The 13,502-nt window shown below is 40.8% G+C and overlaps 1 protein-coding gene and 1 long non-coding RNA gene across 2 annotated transcripts in view; one reads left to right on the forward strand and one right to left on the reverse strand.

Annotated features, from left to right (window-relative positions):
* Positions 1-13,294, reverse strand: part of camkvb (CaM kinase-like vesicle-associated b) — a 57,508-nt gene extending 44,214 nt beyond the window's left edge. The window contains exon 1 of the mRNA XM_085407862.1: positions 12,864-13,294. The gene's annotated coding sequence lies outside the window, so the exon portion shown is untranslated. The remainder of the gene's footprint in view (positions 1-12,863) is intronic.
* Positions 2,682-3,452, forward strand: LOC146669249 (uncharacterized). Its single transcript, XR_014911853.1, has 3 exons — positions 2,682-2,819; positions 2,900-3,119; positions 3,211-3,452. It is a non-coding gene; the product is annotated as an uncharacterized LOC146669249 (long non-coding RNA).
* Positions 13,295-13,502: the final 208 nt, after the last annotated feature.

Here is a 13,502-nt window from a genome sequence, read left to right on the forward strand (position 1 = left end):
GTAATTAAGATAAGGTAATATTAACCCTCTACAGTCTGAACCATGAAATAATTGCTAGAGAATTCAAATTTTTTGAAAATGAGTGTTTAGTGAACCTTCTAATGAAATAATTACGATTCATATGTTATTGCTTGCAAGAAGACAAATGAGACCTTCACCTGGAGCACAATTTGGGGTAAAGACCAAATTATTGTGTGATTGGGTGATCATTATGTGCAAGCAGATGCTACCACAGGTGATACCACTGTGGACTGTGTACGAATGGACGGACAACAGACGCGTGACCATTTAATAATGATTAAAATCAGTATACCTGGCAGCTACGATAGTTTTGTGCACAGACAGGCAAAACCGTTAGAACAAAAATGAAATAAGTTCATTATTGTCCAGACAGCAAAAACTGTTTCTTAAAATTTCCTTTTAAAAAATCTTTACACTGATTTACATCTGGAATCCAGGAATCAGGCAGCTCAAGGCAGAGGCCTTATCAGTATGCATGTACAGTACTTTGTTCTGACAGTCACATACTGTACACCCAAGAAAACTATGCACAAAGGAAAGCATGACTTTTTCAAACAGGCTGGTCTATGTGTACTTTCTTGTGGACAGTAGATTTTTCAGAATGGAGCTTGTGAGGATAATTTATCTCTACTGAAGATAAAAAGCGGGAAAGTTAGTTGTTCTTGCACAGCAGTTATAAAAAAAAATATGGCACGAGGGCCTAAGTGGCAAATTTGTTAAAGAGAGTTAGTAAATTACCACAAATTCAATAATTAGATCCGACATTTCTGCAGTCATAAATATGCAGAATGTCTGCCGAGGTCTTTAAAACATTGCCACAGAGCAGATTAATTCAACCTTCATGTCCTATTTGAGAAAAATCGCCTTTATGCTTGTGCAAAGACTGTTTGTTAAAAAGCTTTTCTGCAGAGTAAGTAATCTCTGGTGCAATGTAAACTAGAGATAATAACATTTTTGTCTTTGTCTGTAAAATATCAAAGATCCAGTTCGTAACACAGAAACCTACATACAGTGTAATGTCTAAGTAAGTAGGTCGTTTTTGCAATGTACACCACAGCGTCATCATATTTACCAGCTATTCTCTCTGGGGGGGCAGCAGGATGAGGAATGCATAATCTCCCTTGACAGAATGTTCATGAAAATTAGGATGGTGTCACTGCTGTATGCTTTTGGATGCTTAGAAAGAGAAGCAGGCTTGCACTGAACTTGTAGCTGCTTTACAAATGGCAGCTGAGTGGAGCAGCTACATTTCTCACTGTGCGCAGGTAAGCAGATGTTTGAGACACAGACTTTAAGAGAATTCAGTTGCAAACAGAATCACAGTGCTGTGGCTTACAAGTTCCACAAGAGCTTAAGTGCAGTCTCCATGGTTACATAGTACTCACATGGGTGAAATGGAACAGGGCTCGATCTGTAAGAGATGACATATTCACAGTGGAGAAAGAACTTTGCCTTCTGGAGGGAACACACTCTAACACCTCAGACTGGGGTGAGTACGTGTTGAGACCCACCATATGGACCCAGTCAGGGATGATGAGCTGTGTCTCATATGGCCTTGATAGCCCCGGTGGAATCGCGCCTGCCCACCAGCCCAGGCCCACCTGGTCCTTGGCAGAGCCAAAAGCAAAACTCATTCTCTGCAGGCGATACTTCCTGTTGCACACAGACAAGCGCTGAGCCACCCAAGAAACGTCATTCAGTTTGCATTTCCGCCAATGCTTAAATTGTTCTAGGCATTCATGCATGTTTCACACCCACAGTGTGATCACATTTGTCCTTCTGAAAGGAGACGATAGTTCACTCCAACCACGTCAGATCCAGCACAGCACTCCAACTTAGCCTTACTTATTTTATTGTATGTACCAACGGATGACCCAAAAAGGAAGTTCATTAGATCAAACATTTTATTCATTTAACCTTTTATTCATTGTTGTTAAGTATTTGCTTCAATTTAACAATTCATAAAGTAAATGATCGCATTCATTTTATTAGCAAAAACCCATTCTTAAAATTTTCATTCATGAAGTGAGGCAGAGACTGAGCGAAACAGGCCTTTATGGTCAAATAGCTGCTAAGAAACCACTACTAAGGAAAAGCAGCAAGCAGAAGAGATTTGTTTGGGCCAAGAAACACAAGACATGAACATTAGACCAGTGGAAATCTGTGCTTTGGTCTGATGAATCCGAATTTGAGATGTTTGGTTCCATCCGCCGTGTTTTTGTGTGACACAGAAAATGTGAACGGATGGCCTCTACATGCATGGAGGTGTGATGGTGTGGTAGGAAGGCTGGCTAGCACAGCATTCTCCCATCCGGTTTGTGTTTAGTCGGATCATCATTTATTTTTTTAACAGGAAAATGACCCCAAACACACCTGCAGGCTGTGTAAGGGCTATTTGACCAAGAAGGATAGTGATGGATCGCCACATGACTTGGCCTCCACAGTCACCTGACCTAAACCCAACCAAGATGGTCTGGGATGAGACGGATTGCAGAGTGAAAGCAAAAGGGCCAACAAGTGCTCAGCATCTCTGGGAACTCCTTCAAAGCTGTTGGAAAACCATTTCAGGTGACGACCTCATGAAGCTCATCGAGAGAATGCAAAGCAGTAATCAAAGCAAAGGGTGTCATATGCTGTGGGAGTGTCTGGTTGGGCGTGGTCCAGGTTCCTGTCATTTGTCCCTGGGAGTGGAGTTGGCCAGCTCATCACCTGTTGTCAATCTCCGGGGCTCCACCTAGAGGGTTTTTAAGCCAGCACGGCCTGCCACTCCTCGCCAGTTCGTCCTGCTACCATCTGTGGTAAACTCGGCCTCCTCTGAGCTCTGACTCTGTATATCTGGACCTTGGGTTAATATGTTTTTGTTTCCTGTATTCTTCAGATTCTCCACCCATCGCACTCACCAGTAGTGCTGTTTTTGGTCTCCATCCTGTCCTCCCATCTGCTCGGAACCCGAGGATTATATACTCCACTTCTCCTCAGCCTGCCCTTCAGTCTGTATTCTCCATCTCTTCGAAATCTGGACCGGACTCTCCACTCTTGACCCTCTTTGGAATACACCCCTGGCAGCCTTTTCCCCGTTAAATGACTAGGGTCGCCAAGTAAGCCCAAGACTATTCACTGGCACTCCGTACCTTTTGTCCCTTACTCGTTTGTTTCCCATTCAGTAACATTTCTCCCCTGTGTTTACAGAAGTTCCCGTTAGAAGTCTCCCCGTGCTCTACGCCGGTTTCTCCGCCCACGGATTTCCTTTAGTTTTCTGCGTATGGTTTTTGTTAAACCCAGTTCCGTTCACGTTTTGTTCTTTTCAATAAATTATACACAGTTCTAAGCAAATTGAGTCTGCTCTTGAGTCCACCGCATTCTCGTCCGTGACAAAGGGTGGTTATTCTGAAGAATCTAAAATCTAAAACATGTTTAGAGTTATTTCACACTTTTTTGTTTACTACATAATCCCATATGTGTTCATTCATAGTTTTGATGCCTTCAGTGACAATCTACAATGTAAATAGTCATAAAAATAAAGAAAGACCATTAAATGAGAATGTGTGTCCAAACCTTTGACTAGTAGTGTGTGTATATATATATCGATAGGCTCATTATAGTAAGATAATTTAACTTGGTTAAAGCCTTGTTTACCCAACACTATCACTAACAATGTCTTCCTTGTACTTAATGTTAAATAAGAAGAGATTTTTGCCAAACATACTGAACACATATGCACACACAGACGGGGTAAATCTGTAACCTATGAGCTGATGATACAGTAACATAGTGCAACACACTTACTGGCTCAGAAGAGTCCTTTGTAAATGACTGGAAAAGCATTACTTCTACATGTGCTAGTTAAAAAAACCTCCTGGTCTATAGCATTTGAAATTGATGCCACAACGTTAATTATAAGCAGATATAAACACATAACGCCAACTATGGGAAAGCAGCAGCACACTAATGCTTTGTTACATTGTATTGCAATTGTAATAACTTGCCCACTGAAATAGAGCAGACTCTACCGATAACGCTCATGTAATGTGGCTAAAAGCTTCTGAAGAGTTGCAAAAAGGCCCTTGAGGTTAAAACACTTCTTCTTCCGGTGGCACTTTTTTGAACATGTACGGCAGATTTAAGTATTCTCGTTGCTGTTGCTATGTATCAGAGTCCTTTAAAAGGATGCATGCTTCTTGACATGTGGCTCTCTTTTAATAATGCTCTCATGACGACAATGTTCCTGGCAGAAACAACATGCAACTGTTGAGGCACAACAAAGCCAGTCTGAAGTGACTGACTCATTTAATTCTATGATGGTTGGTGGCAAGTGAATGTATACGAATGTGTGCTGGGAAAACAGGAGCGGGTACACTAAAAACCCATGGGGTCAGTCCTCCTATGCTTGCTTGGCCTTTTTTGGTATAAGTTAAGAACAGGCTAACAGCAAAAAAACCCTAGAAATGGTGCTTCTTTACCTCCCACGTGAATGAAGAAAGCCTACCTCTGAGGCCTTTCTCCAGTCAGTAGTAGCTGTCTGTACCTAAATATACTTTCCTCTCTTTTCTTGCTTGGTCTAGGCAGTGATACAGTTAATCTCCTCTCTGTGTGCTGCTGCGCTCCATAAGAAGAGAATGAAAGGGAGAGAAGCGTGTATATACACGCTGAGAAAACAAACAGGGAGGAGTGGCGAGGGGCCAGGTGACTCAGAACATGTGACAGGGGGGTCATTGCGGTGGGAGGCAGTGAGATGAATGACTGAGGTGTGAATCCGAATCGCTAATGGAGGCATCCACCCCCACCAACCCCTCTCTTCCTGAAGTCTGCGATTAGCTCATCTCCAGCCTAATGTCAGGCTACAGGGCTTCATCTTTTGAGCCAGGCGTTTGAATATTCCTGTTTTAATGTGAGAATCTGCAAAATTTCCAGATCTTCTCTGTGGTATTTGTTTATGCAACAGAGAAAACCAGATAAAGTGCATACATGGAAATTGTTCATTTCTGCTTTTCACGGGCTGTTTTGATGTACGACGGCTTGACCATTTTGCTTTATGTAAAATCTGAAACGCTTCCTTTTCACACTTCAGCAGCTAATCTGACCATTCACTCTGCCTGTTGTTAGTTGCCTTGGTTACACAGTCAGTGTGGCATCATAGTACAGTACCGATCCTGCTCAATGCAGAGAAGCGCACTGAGCAGAAGGGTGTGTGTTGCACGCTGCATATTACTAAAATTGGAAGACTTTTTTTTTTCATCTTTTGGATGTCCAAGACGTTTGTTTATGTCACCAAACATCGAGTAGAGATAAAATATTCATGTACATTACAGCGCAGATAAGTGCTTCTGTTGTTGCCTTTCGTGCAAGAAGAGCAGGAACAGTTGTTTTGAATGATTTTTTATTAGATCTGCTCATTCAAGTCTACCACCTGCTCCCTCGGCTCAGTTTCCCTCCTCCCTTATCTGTAGTCGAGTGGGATTCATTCAATGTGAAGCTTCTACTTCTTATTAAAGAAGAAGGTTGTCAAATTAGCAAAGGATACAAATTTGCTCAGATATGGGACAGACTGAGACAAAACTACTGTCTGAAATCTTGGAATATGGCTGAATCCATCAGGATGTCATAATACAACAACATGTATGAAGGATAGATGGGTCTTTTGCAGTGATGATCTTAGAACTAACACCTAAATGTGCAGTCCTGTTTGGCATATCGAAACTTATTGTTGAGTTCGGCTCATTGTTTACCTAAACACACTGTTTTGGGCCATTGTTAGCAGTCCTACTGTTCCACTGTTCATGAACGTCTAAATTTAGATTTACTTTAAACTTTTAAATGGAAAAACAAAGATCTAATTGTAGCGGGAAATAAACATAAACACAAGATCAACCCAAACCAATCTAATACCAGAGAAAGAGAGCTGATAGCTGGGATATGTGCTGCAAAGCCAGTTCGGGATATCCTGGGTTTTATTCAACCCAAAATTCACAGTCCCATTAAGCGGTGTCATGAGGGTGTTTTCAACTCTGTTTGTGAACCCAGGTGTTCTGAATCTAACTGAGAGGTGAAATAGGCAAGTGTAGCTGTGTATTTCTCTCAAGAACTCAAAGCTATATGCTGCATACAAAACTGGCAAAACTGTTCCATCAATAGGGCACAAGGAGAGCATCTAACAATAATTACACTTGTGTATTCCAGTGATTAAATATGTTGCTTTGATATATTCTTGTAGTGCGTAAGTCAGTTTTAGCCTCATTCTTTGTGCTGGAATCCTGACAGTATTAAATGATCCTGGGAGCTTAATATATAGTCATAATTCAAAACAGTATGAAGGCTTACTTGCAGGTCTTATAGTGTCAACAAATGCAAGGCTTTAAAGCTCTAATCGCTCTGTCTTTTAGGATTATATCACCATACAAAGACCTTTAGAGCAATGAAATGGCAGCTCCCAATGCTGAGAATTTATTTCTTTTATATAAGAGCCCCTCTCACAAGCTGTCCACCGTGCTTCACTGGATCTTCTATGCAAGGCGGTGCTTTTATATGCATTTATATAAATCACTGCACGATATAAATCATCTCGCACATAACTTTTCTTGAGAAGGTTGTGTCGTCTTAAACACTCTGAGAATAAGGATAACAAGGTTAATAAGGATATCAGCCGTTAGATGACTTTCTGTTTTGCTTCTAAAAGTAAAAAGCTAGACTCCACCCACACAAGATAGGCAAACATGTACATTTAGCACCTAAAAAGAGTGCTAATTTCCTCAAGAGATCAGAAGTAAGAGAGGTGATAGTGGGCTTTTTTAGTGGTTTTAGGTTTCTGTTCTGTAACTTCCTTTTATAGTCCTGAACTATCACTTGAGCATCACCCCAAGCTTTTGGCTTTGGCCCTCTGCATCTGGGGTCCTGTTTTTCAGGCCCTCCTCTCCTGTGGTTCATTATACAGCTTTTTATGAAGTTGCGTAACAGCTTGGTGTCAACTGTTTGCTTTAGCTTTCTCTCTCAAGGTGACATCTGGTCAGTGTTGTGTTCACAACCAGTTTCCAGGGCCCCCAAAGTGGTCAACAACCCCTCAGATAACCCAGGTTTAATGCTGTGTTTTATTGAGGCAATAAAGATAATGGAAGCTGCATACAACTAGCCAATGCCAAGCTATTTAAACAACAATTAAAAAACAGAATCCTACTTCCATTTGGAAATTACTAATTTGAGAATATACAATGAGACAATAGTGATTAAGCCTGCAGTTCACGTATGATTGAAGTTGCCTCCTTTAGAAAAAACAAAATCCTTGCCCTCCTTTAACATTTCTGATTTAATTGCACACTGTCTTAAAAGCTGCCAGCTCTATCACCGAGCCTTTCCTCCCCATTCTCCTCTTTTCTGCCAGAAGCCAAAGCCGCAGTGTTACACTTCTGAAAACTGCAAACTGACAAATCTGAGCTTGTCATCTTGCTTGAAATCCAGAGCGAAGTCAGAAAACACACACAGACAATACAGCCTGCTCAAGCTGAAATACGCCTCCGTTTGAAGGTGTCTAAAAAATACTTTCTATCCCTCAGGCTGAATTCAGACTCTCATTAAGTCCTGATTCAGGGGGCAACTCAAGGCACATCTCTGCCCACGTGACCATGGTGACAAACGACCAGAGCGCCATTGATTGTAGTCACGCAACAGCCCCGTTGTATTCAGGTCCTGTCATACAACTTTAATGAAAACAGATTGCCCCTGTCCTTCAACTGTGCAACATGCAACAGGGACCAGAGCCACATGTAGGCAAGACAGTATTAAAAGAGACAGAAAAACCAATAACATTCCTCATGCGCAGAACACAACAAACATGAAAGTGCTTCATTTTTTTGTCCCAGATAATAATCTTGTTACATCGACAGTAGTTTTTTTTATTTAACTGATTTCGGAAGTTAAAAGGAAATATCGCTAGAAATTTCAACACATTTCATCAGCGTTTTGTTCTATAGGGCAGAAACATACTGCAGACATGCACTGATGTGCAAAATGTCAACATCTAAATTTTCTTTAGACCCTCAAATATTAATGGAAACAACAATTTGTTTCAAGATGCAACACCACAAATCAACATCGCTTTAAGCCCCCTTTTTCTTCTCACTACTGTGAATGAGAAAATAACAGAGCAGGCAAAGTAGGGTGACAAACTGCCAATGACAGCAATAGGTAGCCTGTTACTTCTAATGCAGTGTGAAAAGGAGGAGATGTGCCAGATCAGGACCACACCAACGTCACTGCCTGATTTTTGCATAAGCAACTCACTTGCGGATGAAAATGTCAGACAACGGCAGAGCGAATCAATCCTGAGGTGAAATATTAATCTGCTTCAATTTAAAATTCCCCTTTAAATTTTCTATTTGTGGATGGCCAGGCAGCGTGGCTCTTTGAAGCTTCGTGGTGCTGTGGTAACCCTTCCTCTAAAGATGAGGTTTGAGGATAGAAACAACTCCTTCCTGCGTGATTTCCACATGGACACACTCTCTCAATTTATAAGGCTCTTAATTGTTTCCTCTCCGTAAACAGAGCCGGCAGCGTGACATGCTACAACACAACCACGCTCCGTGTCTTCCCCTGGTACGACCCATAATGACTCATGTCAACAACTTGTCCCAAGTGCCTGCAGAGAAAAAACCAGCCTAATAAGAAAGCAGCGGTGAGAGACTGACAATCCACAGCTGATCTGCTCTACAGAGCATGCACTGGCATCTTTCTTTTTTTCTTTTCTCATCAGCTTCCGCCTCCCTCACAACACCAAATTACAAAACACGTTGCAGTAAATAAGCAGAGCTGCAATACCAAGGAGAGAAACAAACAAAGCATCTTAAAAAAGTAAAGGTGAGAGTAAACAATGATCCATGCGAGGCACTGCACAGTCAGTGGTGTGTGGAAGTTGAAACATGGACAAAAATAGTTTCCTGATACATATTGCATGTGCAACTACAGCCTGTAGCTCAGTGCTGTGGAAGTATCATTATACTGAACAACTCTTGAGGCGTGCAGATGTCAGAGCCTATTTTACAGCCTCTGAAAACTTGATCTCTGATATTAGACTAGGATCTCACAAGTAAAAAGACATTAGCTGAGGCAGATTTCACAAAATATTTGAAGTTCCATTTATTATTATTGTTATTTTTTTTTAATAAACTCATCTAATGCGTATCATTAGAGCTCTGTGGGTGTGGATTCATTGGATTTCACTGATTGTATATGAAACTTGGACGTAACTACTGTGACTTTTAAAGCCTTGGTCAGAGTAACTTGTAATCGTTGCATCTTAGTTTCTGAAGCCAGTCAAACCAGTCTGGACTCCAACATCATGTCATATGTAATAAGACTTGAAGAGATCAGGGAAGAGGTCTTTTGTGAGGAGTCTCTCACAGATTAGTAAGAATGTACTGAGTTCACTTTTCACAGAAGCTATGTCCATCTTTCATACAGGGTCTATGTGAAAAAGAAAAAGAACATAATTAGATTCTTAAATACTGGATTGATGCAAAAAGAGTTTTTTTGCATCTGCGTTTTCAAACAGTCGCCCAACTTCCCACTGGATAGAAGGACAGAGAAAAAAAATACATGAAATGTCCCGTGTGATTAAAAACAGAGGATGATGCTCAGTGCAGCTGACAGTCCACCTGACTGATTTTATATTTTATCGATTTTATACATCGGTGCACAATTCCAGACGCTGACTGTTGCATGCCACTTGTGAAAGTGATGATGGTCAATTCCACAGATGTATTTTCTTCTTCTGCTTTTATCAGCCTCCCAATGTATAATAATAAATCAGTAATAACATTTATTATTATAGCTGCTGTGATGTGTTTTAACAGTCAGAGGATGATCTGGAAGGCTGTTTGTATTGAAAATTCATTACTATAGGAGCTGTACCGTAGGAGCTTACAAGGATTCTGACAGTCAACCAGTAATGTATGCATACACTGTATGCTCAGTGTACTCATTTTAAATGCAACCTCCCTCTCTGTCACAAACGTGAGCGTCTTCTCTTTCATGTTGAGATTAGCAGCTTAATGTTAGATGCTGCATTGCGTGAGTGCTTAACAGCTGCCACAGGTATCACTGCAGGATTTTTTACTATAGCATACCCCTTATTTTCCTCTCACTCACTTGTCACAGTGGGGTATTGATTCACTGTAAATGGAGTGCTACAAGCACGGATACAGCAGATGGTATCACTTATTCCTGCTTGGCCGTTTGAGTCACGTGAGGCCAGCTTCGACTTCAATTTGATGGGCGGACAGGAGCCGCAGCAAAATTAGGAAAGCCGTCAAATGAAGCATATTAATTTAAACAGGGCACCCTGAATCAGAGATAATAGTGGCAGCATTTGCATACGTGGAAGTGGAAGTCAGCATGATTTATTTTGTTTACAGTATATGGTTTGCTGTGAGCATCACATCATATTTGCATGGCACCACATTTATGAAACTGAGGGTCTGCAGGCTGTTTGGAAATGGTTTCTAATGAGCAACAATGCATCATGCAATTTAATTTTCTCTCTGCTGAAATGTAGCATTTAATATGTTTGGCATGCTTATTAAGTCTAGAAAAATATTTTTTTTAAGTGAAATAAACAGTTTAAATGGTAAAAATGTGTATCTATGAGGCATACCTCACATCTGTGTTATGTAAAGTCAATACAACAGTCAGCCTCTGCAGTGGCTGAGTATCCACATGCCTTTTGATTCCGCTCTTCAAAAGGAGAGACCGCACTCACACGCTACAGTCCTCATAAAAACAGCCCGTCCCATCTCTTATTACTTTATCTCTAACCCTGCCACACTCGGTGGATGTTTCTTCTGACTTAAGTCATTAAACTCCCCTCGCCCACTATGTTTATTTTCTCACAACATTGAAAACAATGTAATGAAAAATACCACACTGGGAGCATCTGTGTAAGCAGCACAGCCTCCTCCTCATCACTGCATCACTGTTTCCACTTGTTAGAGCAGAAAAGAAATGCTATATATATATGATAATCTCACCGGTCCTCTGTGTGATATCTCACTGCAGTACATACCAATTTATGTACCAATATTGTGGCTCACTCTGTGTTCAGATCTACACACAGTACAGGCGCTCAGCACAACTCAGCTTTTTATGTTGGTCTTGCACATTAGTGACTCTCAGCGGTCCCACAAAAATTTTAATGAGCACAAATAAACTATCTCAGAGACAAAGGATACAGTGTAATATTACATAATTGAATGTGCTGCAGTACTTTGAGAAAAAGCACAGATTTGAATGAGCAAACCTCGTGAAAGTGATCCCACAGCTACTTCTACAGACCAGGGGAACCAGCTCTGCTCTTCTCCCAATTATTTCTATTAATTAGCAATGTTACTGTTGTCCTCGTAGATAAACCAACAATAACAGATTCGTACATTTGCATTTGCCTTTTTCAAAACAGTCGCTGCACCTTCCACATCTATATTGTGCCAGAAGCTCACGCAGAGTCAAGAGCAGTTGCAATGCAAAGTTGGAGCAGCTCTCTCCCCGGAGATCTAATTGTGTACAAATTGCGAGGCTAGGTGGTAATCTGCTGCACTTTCCTGCTGCCACTGGGGCCACATGGGGTTAAGCGGAGGTCTGGACCTCTTCTGGGACTAAACAAATCATTACATACAGCTCACCAGTGCATCACCCTTCTTAAAGTACCTTAAGGACATGAGTTAATGATGAATGGCATGACTCTATAATGGAAATGCTGTAGTATTTATTTTCCTATGTAATTCTGAGTGTGACTCAATCATCTGGCAAGGGTACGGCTTCTATCCATTGCTAGCTGTTCTTGAGAGATCCTGATTTCAGCATAAAAAATAAAAAAAATCTAAGATTTCCAACAAAACTAAACTTAATTGAATTAATACAAAGGTCATCAGTGCAATTTAGTGGTTTAAATTACCACTACCTAAAACATTTGCCCCTCATGACATATGTGAGGCATAATGAAAAACATGTCATTAAAACTTTTTGTTGATTAATTTGACCCGATTTGACCCGAACACGACAGGAAGGTTAAGTCAATTTTTTACATTCACATCTGGAAGTTTTCATCTGCTTCTGAGCAATGACAAAATGACTTAAGGTAAACCTCATTCAACAGCAGGTCTCAAAGGAACATTATTGACCTTTGACATGTCACCGTTTGCCAGCTTTTTTTCCCCACGGTGAAAGTTTGCTCTGCAGAGTGGCAATCGCCAGCACCGATCGTTTTATGATTGAATTTATCTGGGTGATGTGAGAGCATCTCCTGCACGTTCAGCATCAGCACGTACTGTGCATGTGTTTGTGCCGGGGGAACCAGTGAAGATAGAGTGCTGTAATAAACTCTGGGAATAGAAACTAGAGTGAAACTTGCTGTTAAGAATAAATAAATAAATAATTAAACAAGGATTGGAGGTGTTAAGGATTCCAGTTCATTCTTCTGTATTCTTATTATTGGCGGACTTCGTTACATATTCAAATCCAGTTTTCTTGTGGATGCGATCACTAATGAAAAAGTGGTAACATGTGGTAAAATGTGGATGTCACATAACTTCATTATATATATATATATATATATATATATATATATATATATATATATATATATATATATATATATATATATATATATATATATATAGTAACCAAAATCGTCAGGTTGCAATAGTCATTTTATTCAGCACATTCTACAGAACAAACCCAAATGTTTGGGTTTACTAAACAGATCGATAAAATAAAGCCTGTACGTGGTCGCTTTTTTTTTTTCTCTTTCACATTCCTAAATGTGGACGGCTATTCAGAAAAGAAAAAAAAACACCACAACTTACCTTGACTCCAAATTCCGCCACTAAACGTAGGATCCAGTGCCTGTCAAAGTCGAGTCTGTCCTCACTCCCCACTCCTATTACACTTTACGTCCCTGTGAAGTTCAGAGAAATAAAAAGTACTTCTACAGCCGATTCTAGCGCTCCTGCAGCCTGTGGTACTGTACCATCTGTTGTGCCCGTGTGCGTCGAGATCTGCACGGAGAGCAGGAGAGGAGATAGGAGGAGAGAGGAGGGGAGAAAAGGGAGCGAAGGGTCCGGAGCGCACGGCACAGCGAATAGGACACAGTGGGTACGGAGGAGGAGGGGGGGCGCAGAGACAGGAGTTAATCTCAGATATACTGATAAAACTAAGAAAAGCGGAAAGAAAAGAAGTAAATTAAAAGAAAAAAGGTGATTTTAGGGTTAAGCGAGTTGAGATGTAGCCTTCAGATAGGTTCACTCGTTTGTAACCTCGAGTGATTGATTGACACATAAAAGCAGTGTGAACGTATTATGCGTGTGTAAGTTTGCTACCAGCAACTGTGTTAACAAACTTAGCCGTCAGAACGGAAGGGAACGCCGGGTGTGGGTGATGTAGAAAAAAAAAATGACTCTGACCGATGTGCTGGCAGCAAATCAGAGCCATGAAGCTTCTGCTAT

This window comes from Rhamphochromis longiceps, linkage group LG5 (genome assembly GCF_057381845.1).
Source record: "Rhamphochromis longiceps isolate RC_006_pf linkage group LG5, R_longiceps_female_GT1.1, whole genome shotgun sequence".
Classification (NCBI taxonomy): Eukaryota; Metazoa; Chordata; class Actinopteri; order Cichliformes; family Cichlidae; genus Rhamphochromis; species Rhamphochromis longiceps.